General features: G+C 42.2%; 1 long non-coding RNA gene across 1 annotated transcript; it reads right to left on the bottom strand.

The window, feature by feature from the left end:
* Positions 1-714: 714 nt before the first annotated feature.
* Positions 715-26,269, bottom strand: LOC109551837 (uncharacterized). The gene is made up of 4 exons (XR_004525287.2): positions 25,922-26,269; positions 8,313-8,447; positions 6,027-6,251; positions 715-1,291 (listed from the first exon to the last, which is right to left on the bottom strand). It is a non-coding gene; the product is annotated as an uncharacterized lncRNA (long non-coding RNA).

A 26,269-nucleotide genomic window follows, 5' to 3' on the forward strand; every position in this document is an offset into this window, starting at 1 on the left:
TCTCAAACATTCAGCACACTAAGTAGCAATGTTTCTGGTTGTACATGTTTATGTCTGTTCATGACACATGATTTCTACTGCCCCCAGAAAATCCTTTGTGATAAACTTGCTATCTCATAAAAACTTCAATGCCTCCAAAGTATCTTCATTCTTACTGAATTTACAACATCTTAATTTATTTTCATTGAAATGTAAAACCTGTTGAAATTTCAGTAATTTTATTTTCAGTTTGGCCCATGGTTCTCAATGTGGTTATTTCATAAAGGATTCTTAAATTACATCACTTTGTATAGATACAATTGATTTGTACCTTAAACACCTAGGAATGTGTTTCCTATCTACAAAGGAATTTGCTTTTTTCTTTCTTGCCTGAAACATAATACCCTCTCAAGGTATCTTCCATTATTCCAGTTTGAATAGATACAGAAAATACTTCAACTACCTCTTAACTCTATGCCATGAAAACCACACTGCAGGTATGACTGTGAGGGCCCACTGACGGCCTCAGTGTTGAGAGGCCAGTAGAGTATGGTTTGGGGAGCACATGCCCCATCTAAATGGAGCCTCCATCACTCGGCAGCCAAATCATTGCCACATGGAAACATGGAGCCAGGATTGGCAGAGCGGCCACATTTTCAAAGAAAGCCAGTAATTCAGATTTTTACAGGAAAATGAAACTTATTTGTAAATGAGGACGACTGAAGAAAAAAAAAAAATTAATGCTGATTTGACCAACACTAAAAGGACCTAATAAGACACATGTAGGTAGCATTCAGCCACATTTGACGGTCTCTGACATGGAGGAAGAGTACCACTCTCATAAAAATCCCATTTATTGCTCTGTCATGACACTTACCTTATCATACAATCATTATCTGTTTATTTGCCTGTTTCTTTCACTAGACCCTGAGCTCCCTGTTGAAGGGAGTATGTCTGCACCTGGCACTATGGTCTGACACACACCACGTGCTACAGAATCATCTATTAAATGATTTATTTTACTTTTTAAATTTTATTATTTTATTTTTGGCTCCGTTGGGTCTTTGTTGCTCCACGCGGGCTTTCTCTAGTTGCAGTGAGCGGGGGCTGCTCTTCGTCATGGTGCACGGGCTTCTCATTGCGGTGGCTTCTCTTGTTGCAGAGCACGGGCTCTAAGCGCATGGGCTTCAGCAGTTGTGGCACATGGGCTTAGTTGCTCCGCCGCACATGGGATCTTCCCGGACCAGGGCTCGAACCCATGTCCCCTGTATTGGCAGGCGGATTCTTAACCACTGAGCCACCAGGGAAGCCCCTATTAAATGATTTAAATTCAATGAATACTTATTAAAAACTTACAACTTCCCAGGCACTGAGATGAACCGAACAAATAATGCACATATTCTATGAATTAATCTTTCATTTTAAAAGCTTTCTTCTTTTCTTCTCAGTGAGACTTTAAAAATCTCTACGTTCTTTTTAAAATCACATCTATCAGTAGCAGAGAGTCAGGTGTTGGGATTTTATTCTGCAGAACATGGCCCTAGACCAAGAAATACATTAAAAATCACCCTTGAATTTTGGTGGAAATCTCCCGACATTCCTCAAGTTTCTTATTCATGTAATACATACATGGGACATAATGTCTTTCAACAGACATTAATTGAGGGCCTGATATATACCAGGTACTGTGTGAGCTTTGGGGGACCAGAAGATCAAATAAACATGGTCTCTCCCCTCAGTTAATCTCAGACTATAGAAATACAATCTTACCCTGACTTCGTCTAACTTGCTTTTTTGGTCCACAAATTCTTCCTTGCAGGAGAATCATTCTCCTGCAATATCCATTGCAATATCCAATATCCATTCCCCTCAGTCTCTTTTCCAAGGTGCAGTCCCACTGACTCCCAGGATGCCATAATATGCAATCTGGGGCCAACAATGTCCACGAGTTTACACTGGCCTGGCCTGTCTCAGGATGTGATGTCACTCTCATGGCTGCACCTATGAAGGCATCCTTCACACAACCACATCTTATTATGCCTACTGCACAACCAAGCAAGAATATCTTAACCTAAGATATTTGCAGATGTTCCTGGATGAGAAACCACACTGGTGCTTTCCAAATCTGCCTCCTCCTGCAAACCAACGCCCATTCTGCATTAGCAACGATAATATCAGATATCATTGACTGACTCCTTGCTCAATACTAGATCTATTCTGAACACACTGCATACAGTATATAAAGTAGTCCTTACACATATACACACAGCCTCTAAGGTAGTCTTTACAGTTACCTGGAAAGAAGTTAGTTCAGGGAATCCAGGTTATGACGCCAACACTTGTTTGGAACTCATACTGTTTGTATAGGATACAAAATCATAATTCTCAACTACCTTGTAGGCCTCCTGACTCTGAGGACCTCAGATATGGATTTCTTACATACCCGACACAGGTCATGGGAACTAGCTCAGATTCTCTCTGCCTAACCTTCCCAAATCCATTAGTATTCACCCATGACCACATCGGCACACTGGCCTGGGGCATTCGGCTAAGTGTCCTTCCCAGAATTCAAATAGGAAGAGGGGAAGAGGTAGTAGGACACCAGTGTCCTCTTTTCTCCCAATCCTTTACTTTTGGCTTCCCTCCTCAATCTGTCTTTCCCACCTTCTTCCAAGTGATAGAGCCACTAGGTCCCTCTGAGCAACCCCACAAGAATTTTCACCCTAGCTTTTGCCTTCTGATTCTTGCCTCCATTAACTAAGCTCCTCTTTCCCATGGTAAAAGAACTTTCTACCATTTCCTCTCTAGTAAGACATTCCCTTAAACCTTTTATTTGCTCCTCTCTGTACTGTGTCTTGGCTGTTGGTATGATTATGAAGTAGAGTGGAATTTAAATAACCATTTTCTCTGTCAACAGACCCTAGCTTTCAATGAAGACTCAAGAAAATCTGTTCTGAAACTCAAAAGTGAGCACTGATCTCTTTGGTCTAAGTGTACCCTGAGCAAATTAATGTTTTAGGTCGATGAGTTGCCCTTTGGACATAATTTAAGGAGAATAAAATACATTGGCATAGTATATTTTAAAAACGATATCCCAGGGACAGTAACACTCATAATCAAAGGAAGTTGAAGTGACATTCATTATTTTCTGTCTCTAAGAAAAGCTTCAAAAGGAAGCAATCTTCAGACTGAATAAAATTTGTCACCTGCCCCCCATCTGCATCTGCCTTCCTGGATGCCAAGAGGTTGGGGGAGGTGAATATAGGGATCCTCTACCACTCCGCCTTCCTCTTCACTCTCCTCCCTAATTCACTTCTTTCTCTAGGTTGTACTTTTATCCAGGTGGTCTGAGTGCCATAATTCCTGCATCAGATCGAGAGTTAACATTTTTTAGCTACGAGTGATTGACAAAGCCTCTTGTTGTTTCTTTATGACTTACGTTAAGCTTATTAAATAACATTTAATCATTTCTGGGCAGTGTTGATGAATCAAACTCTTGGATAATGGGTGTCTGGAAATGTATCTACACTTTCTAACATTAACTTGTGTTTAAAAATAGCCAGTATAAGTGTTTTTGCTCTAAACTGCGTTTGTATGGAACTTTACAGTAAGGTATGTAACATGGAAAACAGCTCTATCTTTGAGAGGTGAAATCAAACAACTTACCTAAGGTGACTCAACTACTAAGTAGATTCAACCTGTCTTACTTTCCTTAGAATCTATGTTCCTAACCACTAGGATAGACTAGCTCCCTATAAATAGGACACTGGTTCATGCCTACAGTGCCATGCTATAAGGCAGCAGGATAGTTTGCTTCTGACCCAGAATTCTGACACAGCAATACAACCTATGACTGCCCTCACAATGCCCTGTACCTAGGCTTTCTTAGTTGTTACTCTCCTTCAACACATCCTCTCCCATAAAGCCATTTGGAAATGATGACCTGGCAGAATTCTGCATAGTCCAATATCCAGACCATGTACCAGCAGATAAGGCATGACCTGTTCCAAGGATGTGACAAGCAGGTAGAGTCTCCAGGTCAGAGCCTCATCTGGTATCAGCTTAGATCAGAAATCTCAGCAACAGGCTCCCTGGGACCTTTTTATGCCAACATTCATGGTACTCAATGATGTGTCTTCGAGGTGCGTATTTTGTGTGTTGATTTAATCCCGCCTTCATTTTATTTTCCCATTATAGTCATTTAATCTGCTGCTACTGCTATTACTACATTCTAAAAACTGCCTAAGTCCCTTCTTAAAATGAGGCAATAGGTAAATATTAACCAGACCAGCCTAGAATGCTCATAGAAAACTCTAGTTACTGTAAACCAAACGTTAGCATTAAGAATCAGCAACCCAGTTGTGTAATGTCCCTACCTTGGTGACTAAGTACCATTGACCCACCATATAAAGACAAGACCCTTCCTCAGCCGGGAGCAGGGCAGGGCCCATAGGGACAAGGATGAAAGAGACTGAGCAGGACTCCTGGGGATGACAGGCAGAGCCTTCCAGGAGACTTAGATTGACTGCCCCATGGTTGAATCTGTCCTGCTTTCTATCGACATAGTCAACGCAGACAGCCTACCTCCTGAGAGCAGAGATTTCAAAACTCCCTCCTGTTTTCAGTATCTACAAATGGGCTCATTTCCAGTCCCTGGGAAACAGCATGGAGCATTGGAAAGGCATGAGATTTGAAACCAAACCCAGCTATCCATGCTCACTGGCCAAGTGATCTTGGAAAGTTACTTAACTTCTTTAAGCTTGTGTTATTTCATATGTAAACTGAATCAGTATATCCTTGCAGGGTGGTCATAAAGAGCAAATGCAAGGAACCTGGTTCTGTGCAGCAGTTGGTTAACAGTATATGGACTATGTTCGAATATGTCCAGTCTTCCGTTGCCCCTTCTTCACAACCTGGCCCCAACTCTGCCTTGTAAGCCATGGACTGAACTATTTATTATTAACTGTAAGTCCATGGGTTCCATGTCTACCCAATTTCCATGTATAAAAAGACTAAAATTGGAAAATATATATCTTTATGACCACTTTGTGCCAGATTGACTGACTAGCTTAAATTTTTGATGCATTAAGAGGGGGTGAGGGCATTTCTGTGGTTTGGTGTTCCTTGAATGTGAGCCAGACCTTGAGCCAGAACCTCTAACTTCTGTTGAAGGACCTATCTACCTGCTGATACTTTCAATACACTCCCTTGTTTTATACTCACACCAACTCTGGGATGCTAATTTTATAAACTGAGGCATAAGGAAGTTAAGTATCTTGCATCAAGAAAGTGGTAGACCAGGAAGTCAAACCTAGATCTCACTGGACTGTGTACTTTCCCAAATGATGCAGTTCATTTGGCAATATGCTGCATGAAACTTCCTAATTTTAGACAGTATAGCAGGCCTCAGATGCATTCTGTTGTACTAAGCCATGCTAAAGGAGGAGCTGTTCCATAAATAAAATAAGAATCATCTGCATTTAAGGAACTCACTAAGTATGTCCCTTTTAGAATAAATGTTGAGAAAATCTACTGGCACCATCAAACATAAAGATGTGAAGACAGTCAGAGCTGCTGTGCTCTATTTCTTGAGAGACTCAGAAATGTAAATCTCACAGCAAAGGTGGTCTATGTAGAATTTGTTATTCTTTCTGTTGTGCATATGCCAAAGTTAATTTCATATCACAAAAATATCCTAGATCAGTGTTACTAACAAGAATGGTTCTCAAAACTTAATTTGGTAGAAATAAACATGTTAAGAAATTGTTGTATATCTTATTAAGGAGGGGAATATATTAGGGTTATTGTGTTAAAATACAGCCGGCCCAGCATCTCCACAGATGTGGTACCACAGAGTCGGAGGGCCAACTGTACTACCATCATTTTATATAAGGGACTTGAACATCCACAGATTTTGGAATCCTCGGCTGAGAGTCCTGGAACCAATCCTCCATGGATACCAAGAAAGACTATACACTTTCCTGTGGTCATTGGAATGTAAATGGAATGCTGACTTTACCATCAAAGTAAGGAAAAGATTCACTCACCTCTTCTTGTGCGATGTGCTTGGTCAGTGAGTTTGGTGAGGGCAAGAAGAGCAAGTAGGCAGGCTGTCACCAGAATCTAGAGATCAGGCAACTGTCTGAGTCTGTGGTTAAAGTTGGGAGTGGTGGGCCAGGATGGCAAAGGGATGGTAAGGCCAAGACCCATCCTGGGAGGTCACAGAGATGCCAGCGCCAAGCAAGATGGTTCAGAAGCCAGTAGCCAAGGTTCTTGAAGACAAAGCATGGGAGACAATCATCACGTGAGCCAGCAAATCTTCAGGCCAATATTTCTCAACCAGAGCATTGCTTATCCAAGGCATCTGAAGGTGCTCCCTCAAATATGACATTCTGAAAACTAGATTGTTCTAAGTATACTCTGCATACACTATGAATGACAGCACCTCCAACTACCACTTATATCACTCTTCAATTTCATTTGTTCATCAAGGTCTACTAGATTTACCTACCAAGTATCTCTAGAATCCCTTCTCTTTCATTCTTTTCTTTTGCCGTGGTCCTTATGACAACTTGCCCTGATTACAGTTTCCTTAGGATGAGACTTCCTACTTCTGTTCCTATCTACCCTGTCCCTGTACCTCCAACTCTAATGGTATTGTTTCTCTACTTAGAGACTTGGAGCACACAATCTACAATCCCTTGCTGTGTTGTTGTTGCTACTGCTGCTGATGCTGTGAGATGCTATGTTCCTGGCACTGTCCCAAGCACCAGGGATCCAAAGAATAGGACAGATCCCCTTCCCCCAAAGAGCGCATCATATTTAGGTGAAAAATCTCCAGCTTCATCTCATGCTCTTCATTCCTATTCATGTCATATTCCTGCTACAGAACATCAATCAATCCATGCTCTTTAATATCTTCTTGCTTCTGACTGTCACTCCTCTGTCCAGAAAACTCCTATTCATTCTTCAATACCCAACACATTTATTACCTTGTGCCTAAATTTTTTCTCAATTCCCAAAACATAATTTGTCCTACGTGTGTTCCCAGAGCACTTTGCATTTCTCCTTGTATAGCACTGACCCCATTAATTGTAAATATCTGCTTAAAAGTCTTTTTTTTTTCCACCAAACTTAATCAGTTTTTCAAGCACAAGAACCATATTCTGTTCACATTTGCCTTGCTCAGGAGCTGAGAGAGTGCTAAAATGTATTGATATTAGGCATCAAAACATGGTTTTAAAAATTAGTTTGTTAATTAAGTACATGAATGTAGACAAGGTTTGAGAAATCAGACTGAAATTTGACACAAAATAACCACACAAACATCATATTTCATTTATTGAAGGTGGAATACCAGTGGAAACACCCAGAATGTTTGGCAGGTAAATGGGGGATTCTTCGTCTTAAGAATGCAACAATCATATTTTCAAATGACTTGAGAGGAATTTATCCACTGCATAAATAAATTATTTCCTCAAAGATATTCAAGTCATATTTCTAATTCTTATCAGCAAGATCATCTACTCCTGTCTCCAGAATTTCTTCATTGGCTTAGTGGTAAATTTATTTTATTAGACAATTTTTCTCTATCTAGTTAAAGGCACGTTTCAGGGAGGTAGGAAATGGTGCAAGCTCTCCTTCAGCTCCCGCACCATCCTACAAGCATCCCCCAGCAACAAGAGCTTGGATACCAGAGACTGAGAAAAAGTCGATAACTGACAGCAAGGAAAGAATTCGAGGCATTGATCATCTCAGACTTGGGAGTTGAGATAAAGCCACAGAATTCAACACCACATTAACTCTGCTTGTGCTGGAAGAGATAAATATTTTTAAATGGGTTCAGATTAGAAATATGGGAGCGATTTTAAGGCATTTTAAGGCATTGTTTCTTGGCACTATTGACACTTTGGACCAGATAATTTTCTGTTGAGGGTGGTGGGCGGGGGGGGGGGGGGGGGGGGGGGGGAGGGGGTCGGAGGGTGTTGTCCTGGGCACTGGAGCATGCTTAGCAGAATCTCGTGCCTCTACTCACTAGATGCCAGTAGCAACCCCCAGCTGTGGACAAGCAAAAATGTCTCCAGACATTGGCAAATGTCCCAAGGGGCTAAATGGACCCCTTGTTGAGAACCACTGCTCTAACCCATCACACACAAATAAAAATGCTTCTAGCTCCATTATAGAAATCTACCTTTTCAAATGATTTAACAATGGCAAAATGTGGAATAGTATCAAATTAATATTTAGGCAAATGATGTTGCTCCAAAGAGATTATCCTAAAGAGATCATCTGTAAGCCCCACCAAAGGAATGTGAAACAGACTTTGACATTACCTCAGCCAGAGGTCTATTTTGGATGAGAAGTGGAGGCAGTTTGCCATGCGGTAAGCTTCTCCTTTCTTGATATTTCTGGAGGGCATGTGCTTGCTTGCTCTACAGCCAAATCAGAAGCATTCAACGCAATGATTTCTGTTTTAAACAAAAAACGATACTCTAAGGAATGTTTTTCCTGACAAAGCAGGCTGTAAAAACCCTGCTGTTCAAATGAGAGAACCGATCTACCATGTCAGTGACTCAGCCCTCCTTCAATCCAGTTCACCTGAAATCAGCAAAACCAGACAAAAGGCCAAGTTAATGTTAATTCAATAGAAAAAACATCTTTTTACAAGATAATCTTTTTATAACCTCCCCAGGCCTTCATTTCCTCACCTCTGAAATCAAGTAATAAGATCTGTCTAACAGATTTATGAAAATTGAGACATTACATACAAAGGCAGTAGCTGGCACATGACATGTATTCAAAAGTGTTTAAATACCAATTCGAATATATTTTCTCAGCCAGTTTCTCTGATAGCATATGAGAACTAAGACTAGAATTTATTTTCACCTCCTGTTGCCTACTGAACAACCAAAGGGTTAAGAAAAACTAAAAGAATTAGGACACTGATCATTTACTAATGTATGTAGTTACTTTTGTGTTTCAAGAAAACACAAAAGACATCAGACAAAAGTTTCATATAAAGTAACTTTCTAATCCTAACTTCTTAAAATTTAACAAGCATTGCTCTCTAAGTAAGTGGTTGGCCTTTTTTTCCTACTGATATTTCATTCCAAAAATCATTTGGCTACAGGATGTGTGTTGTTGTAAAGAATGGCAATTTTAAATATTCAAAATCACAGTATTCCCTTTCACCAAATATTAACACTTATCAAATGTATGAAATATAAATCAAAACCAAATCTAGTAAGGAATATCTATATGTGTATAACTGAATCATTTTGCTGTACAGTGGAAATTAACACAATGTTGTAAATCAACTATACTTCAATTTTAAAATAAATTGAAAAAACCAAGCCTAGGAGAACCAGCTCAATGCATCAAATAAAAGAGAGCATCAAATAAAAGTAATCATTATAAATGGCTACTTCTTCAGGCTGCACCAGACACCAAGCCAAGCCCTCTACATAAATTTTTGATGTTCTACGATGTGTCATATTGTGATCTTATCCCCCATGGCAATTTTTATTATTCCCATGTTACAGATGAGGAAACCGAAGCTGAAAGTATCTGAGTGACTTGCCCAAGGTCATGCCCCCTAATGGAGCCAGGATTGAAACCCAGGCACTCTAGCTGGGCTTCTATCCATCAGGAATTACGCTTCAGTACAAATGGGTAATGGATATGAAGAGAGTGTGGGTTTCTCTTGCCGCCAAGTTACCATGGAAGCAATGACTTAAACCAGTCCTATTAAAACATATGCCCACCTGAAGATCATGCTGATTTCCGTGCCTCACAAATTAGTCTCAGGCTGTTCCCAGGTAATGAAAATACAAATCATGAAAACTGGCGTCCCCATTCATAAGCCCATCTTTCCCATAGATAAGTTACCTAGCAGAAAAATCAAGACAAAGCCCTCATAAAACAACTATACTCCAATAATAATTAATTTTTAAAAAAGAATATCAATGAAAAAAAAAAGAGTCCTCTTTCTAAAAGATTCTTCTCCACCAGAGACTTCTAAGTAAGTCTATCTCTTGAGTAGATTTTGGAAAATCCATGGACACTTTATCAATATATGCAGATATTTTGCATGCATCAGAGCCCAGAATTTTTAGAACAAAAAATTTAAGAAGCGCTGTGCTAAACCAAAAGAAGTACATGGATCAGAAGCCTATTAAGAAACTTTTAGTGCTGAGATCTAATAGGATCTGATTTTAAGATGGCATAATATCTATAGCCAACTCCTAAAGTAGTAGCAACAACCAATAAATATCAATATGTCATATTCATGAGTGGTCAAACCCAAGGGACTCATGTGCCTCAGATTTGAAGATTCAATCCAGACTTCTGGACTTCCCTGGTGGCGCAGCGGTTAAGAATCCGCCTGCTAACGCAGGGGACACGGGTGGAAGATCCCACATGCTGCAGCTCAACTAAGCCCATGTGCCACAACTACTGAGCCCGAACCCCATGAGCCTAGAGCCCGTGCTCCGCAGCAAGACAAGCCACAGTAATGAGAAGCCTGCACACCACAACGAAACTAGAGAAAACCTGCATGCAGCAACAAAGACCCAACGCAGCCAAAAATAAATTTATTTAATAAAAATGAAATCCAGACTTTTGTCAAAGCACCTACTAGACAACTAGCAGGCGCCATGATGGGCACAAAACGTTCAAACACAAATTAAAATTTCTGCCTTCATAGCTTATTATGGAAGATTTTTTGAAAATAAGTATCAATGGCAAAATAACACTGAATGGTTAATGTTGCTATAAAGGTACGTGAAACATTATAAGGGATAACAGGGTAGAATGATTAATTCTTTGTGTCAGGAAAACATGAAGAGTTACAGAAAAGAAATGGTGTTTGAGCAGAGTCTTGCAGGTGAAGAGGAGGTTGTCATACAACAGAGTTAGTTGACAGTACAGTGGTCATGTCTGAGAGGCGACAAACTGTCCTACATTCCTAGAAATGTACAGAAAGGAGAGGCCAGGGACAGGGTTTGGTATGTGGGCTGAGGTAAAGATGCAATAACCCAATTCAAATAATTTTGGCAATACTCTACCGATGATAATGAGAAGCTTTGGAGAATATACCTGGAAATGAAGATGATCTATCTGTGTGAGAATGAGTACTCCGAATGCAGAGGATGTACTTAATTGGAGACAGGAGAATCTGGGGACAGAATGATCAATTAGGATGCCCTGTTACCATAATTCAGGAGAGAGATGAGCCTCAGGGCACATCAGATAAACAATTGGCTGTGCTGGGAGTTGCAGGAAGAAGGAGATCAGGGAGAAAAGGGGGTACCCCACAAGGGTAACTGGATGCTAACTGACCCAATGAGAAGTGCCAGAAATAGCTCCCTACTTCAGAAGTATACGTGGCCCTTATGGTATATCTTGCTTAAAATGGGTACACACCTATATTAATTCCAAGAAAAGACTTAGGTGTAACATATCGGAGAAATCTCCCTACTTCAGAAGTATACGTGGCCCTTATGGTATATCTTGCTTAAAATGGGTACGCACCTATATTATTTCCAAGAAGAGACTTAGGTGTAACATCGGAGAAAAGCTCTAAGACTCGGGAACATGGACGATCCACCAGGCACCATGCTGGACACTGCATACATTGTCTCAAAGACTGTATGTCAGGAGCTCACCCATATCCTGACCCACTGGTGGGCCAGACATCTCCCTCTTCACAGATCCGCCTTAGCAATCCACCCAGAATGGCTCATTTCTCTCCATTTCTCTTGCCAGCAACAAAATGAATCATTTTTTTTTATGACATCAGCCCTACAAATCAATTCAATGAATTAAAACGGGCCCTGCTAGACCAGAACACAAGCCAAGGGTGTCAGATCTTCTTTCCTCCCACTCGCTCTCATGGCTCAAAACTGCTCCAGGGTATCTGGAGAGAACAGCTCAGGCTCCCCCTGCCCAACACCACGTGGGCTTGAACAAGGCCAGACCACCACCCTTAGGGACAGCTGAGATGCTCCTGAAATGTCAGAAGCAGCCCTGCCAGCCTCCCAGCCTCCGCCATGTTCTGTGTGATGGGTATTGATTTCAGACACTGTTTCAGAGCAAAATTGAAAGCGTGTGCCTTTGCAGCTTGTCAAGAACTCGGGCCTGACTTTCACAAGGGACTTTGCACCAGCAGCCTTGTGCCTGGTGCCTGGGAAAGTGGAGCCAGGCCCTCTGAGGCCTGTTTCCTCACTCTCTGAGATTCAATCAATGGCTCACCAGTCAACATTTGCATTCTTTTAACAAGTGTACATAAAGTCCTCCAACTAGGAGAAAAGGGAGGGGAAAACAGAAGACCTTCAGTCGTTGGTGTGGACAAAATTCAAGCAGAATAAAAAATGTCAACATGCTCAGGTGCCTCTATCTTTTGTACTTTTGGGGGTCTGTTGTTCTTTTGAGCAAGTCCGTATTTTATTCAACAGACATTTATTACACGTTATAGTAGATTTTGAGGTGGGGAGAAGGAAATCAATAAGGAAGTCCCTGCCTCAAAGAAACCTGTAATCTAGGAAGGAAATGGATATGGATACAAATGCTACAAGGAAGGAAATCAAAGGGGGTGAGGAAATAAGAAATCGGAGATGGATCTGAGCTGCACTGATGCTGGGGTAAGTAAGGATTTTCAGCCTTGTCCCAGATGCATTATTAAAAACGAGAGAACATTAGGATCAAAAGTGAAACTGTTGTCTGCTCTTTAGTTGCTGGTGAAATGTCAATATCAATAAAAGCCTTGCATGTGACCTCCACATCAGATAGATCATCTAGCTGAATATGCTCCCCACATTTTACTTATTTTTTTACTTGTCAATCATGTATTCATTCAACAGATATTGATTAAGCACAGTGTAACTAATAAAAATAAACATGTTCATGATTAGTTGTACACACATAAAACTTCTGTAAACAGTTATAAAGCATGACCTAAACTTAAGTTGAAATGTTAAAAATCTGTAATAAAAGGCATTAATTTTTCTGTCATCCTGAAGCATTTGACCATGACTATGTACTCGGCACATGGCAGGTGCTCAAAAATGTTTGTCCTGTGAGAAGAGGGACACCTAATTTCCTTAGGTAGCTAAGAGCATCATTCCCGGTTTCTCCTCACAATTTAAATCCAAATGACACTAGAGTGGTCATATTAATCTGAGTTTCAAGTTTTCGAATCCTACACTTTGACTATAAAGTACGGTTTTGCAAACCATCTTTTTATAAAAAGCTGCAGAATGTTGAGAATAAATTAACCTAGGAACGTGGGCCCTGAGCAATGAAACCGTCTGATATTGAAAGTAACCTTGAGGTTTCTCTCTTCAACCTCAGAGAACCACAGGAAGAGAAAGCAAAAATAATGGTGGAAATAAAGTAAGATAGGTGTTTAAAATGGCCTAAAATGCTATCTATTTTTAATGATCTCGGATGCTAGAAACCCAAGGAAGGAAAGTCAAATTTGAAAATAACCAGTGAGCCTTTACTTGGTATTCAATACCATATTTCACAAAGTTTCTAAACTTCCTGTATCATCTTTTGCAGTGTATCATAAGGGGGCATTAGCGTCCCCAATGCTTAGGAATTAAACAGGAACAGAGAGAAGAAATGCATAGGGGCAGGCTTGTAATAAAAGATCACCAAACGTAAGCTAAACGAAGCCAGAGGTCAACCTACATAATTGCAGGAGAATCTCAGACACTTGTTCATACAACTATTTCATTCAATCAACAAAACTTTACTTAACCCCTAATATTGCCAGGTACTGAGCTGGGTGGCTTGTCACCCAGAAGCTTGTCATCCAGTAGTTCACACTAGAAATGTCTATTGATCTAAAATTATGAATAAACCATCGCATCCTTTTTCATAAGTTAAAAGTGCGTCGTCATTCTACATTCTATTTCCCTCTCATTCATTCATTCAGCCAGTCAGTTGCTTATCTGACAAAGATTTAAGCATTTAATCTGTACCAGATATTTTCCTAGGTTCAAGGGATACCCAAATTAATAGAATACAGTACCTGCCCATATAAAGAGGCAAGGATTTCTAGTAATTCTGGTTAAATGTGATAGGCACAATAATTACTACATAAACAAAATGCTATAAAAGGTACCAGCAAGAGGTGGGGAGGGTGAAGAGGGATTTTTAAAGTTTTAAGGAAAAAAGGGAGGTGGCATTTGATTTGGGTTCCCCAATATGTGTAGGAGCTTTCCAGGCAAAGGCGATGGAGGAAGGGCATTCCTGATTGAGAGCAGGACATGCAAAGAGGCAGAGGAACAAGAGTGTGTGGACAGTAAGGCCAGGAGAGCTGGACAGCCACATGCTTGGGGCTGACGACTCCACACTGCAGAGTCAGGCACAAGCAGGAAGATCTTGGGGGCTCGGCAAGGAATTTGGACTTAATTCCGTCACGACCGGGGGGCGCTTTCAGATACCTACATCCTAACTTCATCAAGCAAGGCTTAGAAAGTTTAAACCCAAGAGCAAGTCTATCAACACACAAAGAGCTATTTCGTTTTGCTTAGAGAATAAAACACGACGGTCCTCCTGGCTGGGCTAAATTTTGAGTGGATATTGAAATGTTTAGCCTGTAGAGAAAGGGGAGATCACTATTAGGCCATATTTAAGGTTCGTTGGTCATTCCTCCATGCCTTTATTCAACTGCTTCACATCAGCCCCTGCAGGATGCCAAGCACTGTATTAGACCCTTTGACTCTAAATAGTAATGAAAATAGTGAATTTCCTGGCTGTCTAGCGGTTAGGACCCAGCACTTTCACTACCAGGGCCTGGGTTCGATCCCTGGTGAGGGAACCAATATCCTGCAAGCTGCGTAGTGCGGCCAAAAAATAAATTAATAAATTAATAATAATAATGAAAATAGACATATAAAGGTTTAATAGTGGAGTTGGCCAAACAATATAAGTTCAGGGCATCAGAGAAAGCCCGTATCAGGGACCCTTGACCTGGCCTGGGGTGGAGGGGTCCATACCTTAGAATTGAAATGTCATAGAGAATTGCCCTGTGGTATTTCACCGGGAAAGCCCACTGGATGATGTCCAAGCAAACCTAATAGTTGACATTCCACCAGCAGGTCCCATCCCCTGGAGTTGCTGCGCCTCCCTTGAATGTGCTTTTCTGTCTGAATACACATGGACAGGAAGGAAAGCAGATCCTTCTGCAGGTGACAGAACTAATTCCCAGGTCTCCATCTTCTCTGTCAGTCTAGAGCGAACCCCTGAATCTTGTTCATAAAACTAGGATGAAAAAGGAAAACAAATACATTTCATTGAAAAGAAATCTCAAGGCTGTGACTGACTCCATCACTTCTGTCAGCAGATGGGAAATTCAAGCGCAACGCCTGCATAGAATTACCCACCATGTCTTGAATACAAAATTACTGATTTAACAGGTGACACATTCCACACACAAACATTGTAATAATATAAAAGGAGAGTTGGACAATAGATTCCATAAATAGAAGAGATGCGTAGTAAAGAGTTTTTTGCTATTTTATTTTATGCATTGTGATGACATACACACTACAAATTTATAAGCACTTCGAAAATAGGATTTACATATTGGATTTCTTTTCATCTGATCACAAAATCTCTGCCACTTTCAGATTCCCCCCTTCGCAGCTTCCCGAAGACCCGGAAGGAACATCGGACTAGGAGTCAAGAAAAGCAGGTTTCTCAGGCTCTGTCACAAACTACTTTTTGTAGGCAAAGTTGTTTAATCCCTGTTCAACGTCCTCATCTATACCGCGTGAACAGTGGCACCTACCGCTGTGAACTCCCAGCCTGCTTGGAAAAACCCTGGATTTAGAGTTAAGAGGTTAAAGTTGGAGTCTGGTCTTGCCGCTGACTGGTAAATTACTTTGGGGAAATCACATACAGTCACCAAGTTAATTCACCTGCAAAGGGGCCCTAATTCCACCTGCCTTATACACTTGTCCTGAATCAAGTAAGCCAAAGTGTTTTACAAACCATAACCACTTATGGTAGCATAAGGTATTATTAATTAGAATCAAACAAGATCACAAAGAAGATAGATCTTATAACTCTAGTGCTTTGAGGAACACACAGTACGTGTGACATTGAATTTCTTATGCAGTCAACTATGCTGTGTGCATTTTCCACAATCAAACTTTAAGCTTTAGGACATTTTAGGGTTACCTCATTTATCATGAGCTGGGAAAAGACTGGGGGGGTCCCAAGTGGCAGGAATCCCCGGGCAGCTCAGGTTGCTGTGCTCTGGGATTATCCCAGGGAGAACGAATAACGCTAAGTCAGTGACTGAGGAGTGATGACCTGATGCTACTCCCAAACTGGGGAAAATTGGGATGAAAGAATGAGGAGCTCCTTTCTGCCCCAAAATTCTAAAGTTTAATAGTAAAAGGGGCCTCCTGTAAACCTCCACTTAGCTATGATCAAACCAGTTCAATGCTCAGACCAAGATTTGTTCAACAAGAACCAGGTGGAACTCTTCTAGGCTAATGACACGAGATTGAACTTCGGAGTGGCTTTTGAAAGTCTCAGGTCCTAAATCCAAGTTCATCTACTTCACCACCTCCCTCAATCTGTCAGACATTCTAGAAGCACTCAGCCTTCTCCAAGCTGGCCCACTGTTGCTCAGCACAGTTGGCTAAACAGAGAGAGGGAATATGCCGTCCAAATATCCCCAAGTGTCCACAGCACGCCGGTTGTCTTGACCAGGAGCGGTAGAAATAGCACTGGCACCTTCCCGCTTTGGCCTTGGAGTGTGTGCCGGTGTCCGCTGCACCCCGTGCCAAACCAGAGCACAGGGACACGGGCGTGAATTTTGCAGCCTAAATCCCCCAGGGTAAATTTTATAGCTGTGCTATAGTAGTTACTTTTTTTTTAAAGGTCAAGATTCACATGTTTATTATGACTTGTGTTTCTTGGCCTAATCCAGATTGGGGTGGGGGAAGAAAAAAAAGAAAGAACGAACTTGACACAAATAGATGAATAGTTTGCAAGTGAAATCTACAGCTCATTTTGAGCCCTGTCCTTTGAAGACCTTGCTTTATTTTATTGAAAAGGGCAAGAAAGAGTGACATTTCTGTTCAGCTCAGGGAGCCCAACGAGCCAAAGACCAAGTCCCAGAGAGGAACATCTGGTTGGCAAACACAAAGGAACGTAACACCTGCAAACTGGCTGTGTTGTGTTTACTCTGGGACTGGTTGTCCATTACCCTCTGAAAATACGTTTCAGGGCTGGAAATGGACTGTTTGTGCCAAGAAAGTCTGGGGTGATAACGCAGCCTGTTCACCTTGGAATTCTCCCCGTCCCAGCATGGGCGGGCCCTGGTGAGCCAAGAGAGATTTGTAGTATTTTTCCACCTAGCGCCTCTTTGCAGAAACCTCTACAAGTTTGGAGCTGGAGACCAGAGAAGGGGCGTCGGGGACTGAGAGCGTGGAGAATGACTGCTGGGCTTCAGGTTGTGGTTATGCTATTATTTATGCCTCTGTGATGACTTTCTGGCAAGGCTTTGCATGTTGTAGCCTCTGGACAGGGTTGTGCATATCAAAAACAACACCAAAACAAACGGTTTTAACACCCACACTTACAGGAAACTTTACCCCAGGGGCTCCAAGTGCTTCTAACAGAACAAGAAGGCCTGCTGTGTGCAGCTCTGTCCTTGGCAGCCGTGGTTGTCAGCCCTGAGCACAATTTATTGTGTCTTCTTTGAATCACTTTTGGTCTAGAATGAAGCATCCGCCGAAGAGACCTCACTGAGAGCAGCTAATGGTGCCCACGGCAGGAGAGTTCCCACCAAAAGGCAAAGCCCCCTCACTGCTGGGAGCCCCGAAACCCAGCAGAGGCACCCCCTGTTACCATCCTGAGTCAAAATTGCAGCCTGAGTCTGATGGGTACAGTAAACGCCATGGGCTTGGGGACAGTTTGAAGCCTAGAATGAAGAGACATCAGAAGACGTGTGTGGAAGAACAGCAGAACTCACATTTATATGCGTCTCATCGTAAGCCCCCCTAGACAATTAGCTCTTTGCATGCCTTTTCTCATATAATTCCAGAAAATGATTCTATTCTTATTTCATAAGCTAGGGAAAGAAGGCTTAGAAAATTTAAGCAGTTCTCCCAGGGTCATGTTATTCAGTCAATTGGAAGCACTGGGGTTTCAACCCAGGCCCACCTGGCCTTTCTTCCACTGTCTCATGTGGCCTGCAGAAGGTTGACATGCATTGATAGTCCTTTTGCCTCCAAATGTATTCCAGAAAGACCCAGTGCAGTTGCTGGGATGTTTGTCTGCTTCTAATGTCTGAAGCTGGTCTCCATTCCTTCCCTCAAGCTTCCTTGTCTCAATCTGAGAACAGGAGGAAGATTAAGGGATAGTGGAAGTCCAGGCTTGTTTCACACAGAATTGTAGTGCATGATGACATATGTTTGCTGTATTGTTTAAGGATGTTTGATTCGACTCTGTAAACTAAGAAAAACAGACCAATGAGGATAGAGGAAATTAAGAGATGTAAGTGGCTGGTGAGACACATTAAACATAGATAACGTAAGTTGAGCATGAGTACTGGTGGTAGGTGGGAAAGACGAAATATTCAGAGTTACATTAAGACACTAAGGTACTCAGAATTCACCAGGCCTAAAGTTGGCCATTCATTGGGAACACCTATTTTGGCTCTACCAATTTTCTGCCTACAGCACACAGGTAAAAGCCAGCAGGCCAACTGGCAAGCTACAGCTGTGACCAAGAAAACTTGTCTGTCTGTCTCGTAAAAGCAAGTCTGTGTTTGCCTCAAGCCCCTTCCAGACCCCCTTGTTCATTATGAATTCTGGTCCACCTCATAACCCCAGCAGGGAAGGCTGGTGTGTCAGAGAAACAAAGAGAGAGTGAGAGATAGAAGAAGCAACAGAGATAGAGACAGAGAGCGACTATAGGCATTGCCTAATACAGGATTCAAGGAGTATGGCCCTTTAACCCTGTTTGTAGCCAGCTTTGGTGTGTCAATCATCCGTCTCTTCCCCCTTGCTTCTCACTGTGTGTTTATTAAACCACATGGTTCAAACATCTTAATCTGGCACTTGAGTCTTTATGTTCCTGACCACTGTGGTAGGTGATATGGTAATATACTTGGAGGGTACCATCGCATCAAGGTGATTTCCCACTAACACATGACCTCCAAGAGTCAACTTATCTTTAGCATTTTGTAGTTCTTAATCTTCAAAGCATAGGAAATCCTGGTGGAATGATTCAATGGCAAAGAAAAGCAAGTAAACCCAGGAAGATTAATGTGATTTTTTTTTAAAAAGACAATACTTATGAATTACTTCCTGAATGTAATCATAGCATTGGAATTTGTATTCATTTATTTAAAAATCCATTCTGTGTTCTTTGGACTCAGCCTGTCAGTAGGCACTCTTGCCGAAAGTCCTTTCTCCCTTGTGGAAGCTATGTGAATATTATACTGACTTTGTAAGGTTCTCACAACAGATGTGAGTCTTCCTATTTTACAAATGAATAAACTGTGCTCAAGCTGGTAGAGAGAATTGCTTAAGGCTAGATTGCTACCAAAAAATGAGTACAGACCTAGAATCCTAAATAAATATTCTATTATACCACATATACATTGAAACGTATATAGATTCCTGTCCACATGTGAATTGAAAGATAGGGAAGAAACAGAAATAAGGTGGATGGTAATGAATGACTTAATATTTTTATTTTACATATATGGTATATACAGTACCCTTAGTTGAAGGCCTGTTGTGTACCCAGTAATATTATATGCGTCTTATCCACACTATCTCTTTTCCTTGAAGTGCTAGGCGATGTTATCATTCTCATTTCATAATTAATGAAAGGGAGATTTAGAGATATTCTTTCTATAACATGCCTAATCACAAGTAGAAAACCAAGATTTCCGACGTAGGTCAGCTGACCCTAAGTCTTGCTTTCTGAGATGCAATAATTATAATGACCATCATCGCCAATTGAGAATCCATAAACTTCTTGAGTATTTTCTATGTGCTGGGCAGTGTTAAGCATTCTACTTGAACCACCTCCATTTTCCTCAGAGAGTGTCATTAACAAAATGTCTCTTTCCCAAAAGAACGGAAAGTTTACGTGTTAAACTATAAATGCAGGGCTTTAGACTTTAAAATATGCAATGGAGAATGCTCAAAAGATCCTATCAAGATGGGGCTTGTCTTTAATCTTTGACGTTGCCTTCTAATCACTTCCAAAAGGAGGATAAAAAGAGGAGACTAGAAACCCAGTGGTCAGGACTTGTCTTGGGAGAATTAATTGGGGAAAAGGGTACGAATGATCAAGAGGACCAAACACAACCTGTGCACCTTATTTGCATTCAGATCCTAACAAACTAAACATAAAAAGACATTGAATAGGGACTGGGTATTAAATAACATTAACAAAGTATCTGGATTGTGTTTTGTAAGGTATGATAATGTTCCTGTGAATATATAATAATATTTAATAAAATACCCTTATTTTTGTAAGGCATATATCCATTCTACTTTTATGTGTGTTCCAATTTTTTTGTAATAAAGGGAAAATAATTTGTTGGTGGCTGAGGGGTTTAGAGAGGAGAGGGTGGGAGAAGAGAGAGCAGAATGAAATGATCTGGAGGGAAAATGTTGGGGGCACCTAGAAAGGCAGTGAAAAGGATGAAAACAAGAAACAAACTCCCTGGGGTGAAGGGGCTTAGTCCGGAGTGGAGTCAGGGAATGGGAATGGGGTAAGTAAAGCTTCAGCCCTGTGGATCACAGAAGCAGCGATACTAACCAAAAAAATAAAGAGGACGAATTAGAGCCCAAATAAGAATGAGTCAAGGAATGGAAGACTAATTGAGCATCCAGCATGCAAGTCACTGTGTGTGCATGTGATATTGTGATTTATAAGAAATATATATTTGGTCTTCGTCCCCATTTCTGGCACCAAGCTCCTAAAACCCTTGGAATTTATGTTCATGAGGTGACTTTTGAAAAGACGTTAGGTAGCCTAAGGATGGGAGCTGGTTGCCAGGGGAAACTTAGAGGATTGGAACTTTCAGCCTCACCCCCCAACTTGGGGTTGGAAGAGGAGCTGGAGATTGAGGTCAATCACCAATGGCCAATGACTTAATCAACCAAGCTTTGTAATGAAGGTATCGCTAAACCCCAAAAGGATGGACTTCTTAGAGCCTCTGGGTTGGTAAACACACTGGGGTGCCTGGGAGAACGGTGCTCTCAGAAAGAACACGGAAGCTCCAGGCCCCTTCTCCATACCTTGTCTTATGCATCTCTTCCATCTGGTTGTTCCTGAGTTATATCCTTTTACAATAAACTGGTAATCTAGGAAGTAAGATGCTTCTCTGAGTTCTGTGAGATGCCCTAGTAAATTAATCAAACCCAAGGAAGAGGTCATGGAAACCTCCAACGTATAGCTGGTTGGTCAGAAGCCCAGATGATAACCTAGGTTTGCAGTTGGCATCTGACGTGGGGGGCAGTCTTTTACAACTGAGCCCTTAGTCTGTGGGATCTGATGCTATCTCTGAGTAGATAGTGTCAGAATTGAGTTGAATCGTAGGACACCCAGCCGGTGTCAGAGAATTGCTTGGTGGTATGGAAAAAAAAAAAAAAAAACAGACATCCTCATGCATCACCTCACTATACTTCTTCATCATGGACCCGAATGACAGATGAGAACACTGAGGTGCAGGGAGCTGAAGACCTTTGCCTGAGGTTCCATGAGTCACAGAGCGTTGTTGATGGGTAAGGAGGAGAGTGGAGAAGCCTACTGGGCAAGGATCCAATGGAACTTCCATGAAAGCAACATCAAGTTTTTGCATCAATCTTCATTTGCAAATAGCGTCCTGTAGCTTAAAAAGACACAAAAATCCCAAACTGAGAGAACTAAAGCTGAATGTATTAGCTTGAAAAACTTAACCCAAACATATTAATATAAACATAAAGGACAGTCACAGATGAGAATGCCCAAAAGGTGACTTTCAAATTGTCTCAACTTGTGTCAGATTCAACCTCACTGCAATTATCCCAAAGATTTCACCCACAACTGCATGCGGTTTGCACCCAGAAATTCCCTCACACTGTAGTAGTTTGGGTATGAACTTGAAATTGCTCGGGGAGGGGTGGTGGTTGGGGAAGAGGCAAGAAGAAGGGGGCAAAAAGAGAAAAGGTAACTTAATTGGGCAAAGCTGAGGCCCTGCAGTGAGTTCTTTGAAGAAGATGCGAAACCAAACTGCTGCTGCACTAGAACAGCCATCGTATGCAAAATGGCCTTTTAATGGGGGGCAGGGGGTATTTCCCAGCTTTGTCTTCTCCACGAGGGAAATGATTCATACACATTTCTTGAGCCAGATGCAGAGCTCTGCACTGAGGCTCCTCCTTTAAGTTTTCAGTGAATGTGATTAGCATCCCATCTGCTACAAAGCTACAAAGTTCCCAGAAACTGTGCAATTAAATAATAATAATAAGGTTGGGTTCATGTTTGGCTGAACCCTTTGCTCACTGTGTGGCCTTGGGCCAGTCAGATGACCTGCTTGTGTCCTGATAGTCAAACCAGCTGGAAAATTGAGTCAGAGACAACGGCCTCCCTGCAAAACAGATGCTACAGCTGAGTTGCACACTTCTTTTTTTTAGTAAATAAATTGAGGGTCAAGGAAAGGAGGGATTGGTGAGTTGTTTGGAATATTCAGGAGCAGCTCCAAGCCGAGGAACAGATTAGAACCTCCTTCCAGAATGATCACCAGGTCTCCTATGGTCCACCTGGTCTCCCACCTCCGCAAACACTGTTGGATCACAGGTGGCCTCTCTTTAGACAACTCAACCCTTGACACAAAGGTCCTCAGGGATCCTATCTGTTAAAATATCACCTCATTGAAGCTGTCCTGGTGCCTAGTGAAAATTGCAAGCCGCCTTCCCCCGGCACTCCCTGTTTTCCTCCCATGTTTATTTTGGCCAGCACCTTCCTTGTTACCTAGCATCTAATGTGATGACTTATTTATGTTTTCTACCCCCGACTAGAACGTAAGCTCCTCCAGGGAAGCGACTTCAGTCCATTTCATTCACTGCTGTGTACCCAGTGCCAGAGACAGTCCCAATAATTCGCCCATTTTCTCTGGGCTGGAAAGCTGGGAAGACTGTCACAGTTAAGGGAAGCTGCTAGTATGCTTATTAAACAGTTGGTCTAGTCAATCTTTAAGGAAGTAGAGTGCATCCCATCCGATGTTCTCAGTGTGCTGGGGCGAGATTACAGGACAAATGCTCCTGACATCATAGTAACAGATTCACCGGAGGTGCGATTGTTCCTACCCCCGGTTTCTGGGACCAGAAACTGCACTCTTAACAGCTTTGTTCCTGCCTCCCTGCCTCCAGGCTCACCATGCTCCAACCCACCTCCAACCTCCTACCAGCAGGATCCAAGTCCGACCCTATGGTTCCCAGCATGATAAACTCCAGACCATGTTAGGGTCTTCTTGATCTGTGCTCCATCCACCTATCCTGCCCACCCTCCCACCTCCATCATACCTTACCTGCCGACCACACTTTCCCCACCTCTACCCCTTGCAGTTTGCTGGACGCACCATGCTCTCCATGTCTTCAAACATTTTCTCTGCTCTTCTCTGCCTGAAACTCCTTTCTCAACTGGCTGACAGCTACTGGCTTACCCCATTGTGCTCCAACACCAGCTCCTGCCTGAATCCTTCCCTGTTGATTGCTCCCCACCCACCCCCCGCAGAGGTCCCTCTCGCATCTTAGGAGAACCACTGTGATACTGTGCTACACTTCATTACGACCACTTGGATGTTTCTCTTCCCTACGAAACGGCTGTGGTCTCAGGACAAAAATAGAGTCTTATTTATCTCCATGCCTAGCTCAGGGCTGGGCATATGTGCTGGCACTCTGCAACTAGCAAATGAACAAAAAATAAAATCAGGTGTTTTTTTTTCTCAGGTTTAACAGTTCCCTGGTTTCCTTCACCTTTATAGATCATTTTAATATTTCAAATAGGTAATGAAAACCTGATCAAATGCTGAAAAAGAGCTCTTCTGTCAGAGGTTCCATCCTGTATGACAGTCTGTAATTCCCAGACAGTTGATTAGGAGTGTTAAAAGATAAAGCAGGGGGCTTCCCTGGTGGCGCAGTGGTTGAGAGTCTGCCTGCCGATGCAGGGGACATGGGTTCATGCCCCGGTCCGGGAAGATCCCACATGCCGCGGAGCTGGTGGGCCCGTGAGCCATGGCCGCTGAGCCTGCGCGTCCGGAGCCTGTGCTCCACAATGCGAGAGGCCACAACAGTGAGAGGCCCGCGTACCAGAAAAAAAAAAAAAAAAAAAAAAAGATAAACCAGGGCAACTAAAAAGTTTGAGTTTGTTTGAGCAAAATGGATTCCAGTTGGGCAACACCAAACCGGAAGTGGTTAGGAGCAGTCCTGGGACAGAAGCTAGAGAAAAGGCTCAGAGAGAGAAAGTACGGAAACAAAGAAAGGAAGTGATTTGATTGGCTATAGCTTGAATCCTAGCCGGCTGCTTGTGATCGATTGTCCTTAGTGTTTTATCTGTTTGATCTTGTAAACTTGAGGCGTTTACGGGCTTAGATTTGGGCTTGCTTACGTAGGCTGCCATGGGATTAGAGACGCCTCAGTCTAATCGTTCCTGTGCCAACTACAAATTGGCACTTGCCATCTGCTTCTACAAGGACTAAGCACGAACTGCTGCAGCCGCTGACCTTCAACACCCCCTGAAAGGACTTCAAGATACAGAGCAGGAATGAGGCCCTCTGTGCTCCGGGAAAAACTGGCAGAACAGGGCCTTAGATAGTTAGATATTTTCAGAAGATTTTATGAGCCCAAGTCTTGCATCACCTCATATCTAGAAAAGCACTGAAATCATTAACAGTGACATCTGCTCCTCGTGACTCGCAGCAAGCCTTTGCCAAAATATGTGCTCAACTGCAGGTACACCCCCTTCACTGAAATCATGTATAACACCGACCAGCCTCCCTACCTCTTTGGAGCAGTTTCTAGGGCTATCTGAGATGCTGTCTCCCGGGCTATAATCCTCGTTTTGCCCCTAATAAAACTTAACTTACAACTCTCACGTTGTGCATTTTTTTTAGTTGACACTTGTTTAATTAATCTAACAGAGGTCTGAATTTCTTTAGCTTAAAGGGCTAAATCAAGCAGATGCTTACAACCAAGGTGTATTGCTGGAAAGCTCAAGTGTATAGGCAGAAGAGGAGGGCGGGCAAAGGTGGATAGTGGAAGAGAGAGAAGGAAACTGACCGAGTACAACAGCCCAGGGGAAATCAAGGGCCTGAGTTGGATGTGATTCAGCCTCTCCCAGCTTCTTTACAAAGTTCCTGATGGCTATTGGGCTATTGGGTTCTGAAGATTTTCCCAGCAACCCCCAGAAGAATAAAAATAGACCCTGTCTGAGAGCAGGAGAAACCTGAGAGAAGTTGCATAATTATCTTCCACCTGCATTGAGAATTGGCCCCTCTGGGCTCTCACAGAACACGATGTAATGCTGAGCCATGAACTTTTCTTGAATCTTTCAAATGTCTACAAGATTCTCGAAGACTCTATTTTCACACCTCAGAGTACATATTGCAACACAATTTTAAGAGCTGGTTTTTGTTTCCAGACAAATAGATGCTGAGGGGAAATATACTTTCAAAAATTAATTTTTTTCAAGGTGGGTGGCAAGAACAATCTAAAAACAATCTAAAACAAACAATCTAAACAATCTAAACAATCTAAAAACAAAATTTGCCTTTTAAATTGAAACATGCCAAAAAAGAACTTGCTTTTCCGCTGGTCTTGGGGCTCACTCATTTCCTTCTCACTGCCAGGGAAGAATCAGTCATAGAAACACAGACATTGCTATTCAAAGCCCATCCTTTTCTTTTAGAACTTACTTTTGACAGGAGACCATGCAATTTTCTGACTGGGGGAAGCTGACAGTGGCAGAAAGTGGATTCAGAAGAGCACTAGTTGGGCTTCCCTGGTGGCACAGTGGTTGAGAGTCCGCCTGCCGATGCAGGGGACACGGGTTCGTGCCCCGGTCCTGGAAGATCCCACGTGCCGCAGAGCGGCTGGGTCCGTGAGCCGTGGCCGCTGAGCCTGCGCGCCGCAATGGGAGAGGCCACAGCAGTGAGAGGCCCGCGTACCACAAAAAAAAAAAAAAAAAAAAAAGAGCACTAATTGACTCATAGATTTAGGTTAGGGACCTTTGTCTTGTCAGCCTGCCAAACCTTCCCCATTCC

Source organism: Tursiops truncatus, chromosome 2 (genome assembly GCF_011762595.2).
Source record: "Tursiops truncatus isolate mTurTru1 chromosome 2, mTurTru1.mat.Y, whole genome shotgun sequence".
NCBI classification, from domain to species: Eukaryota; Metazoa; Chordata; class Mammalia; order Artiodactyla; family Delphinidae; genus Tursiops; species Tursiops truncatus.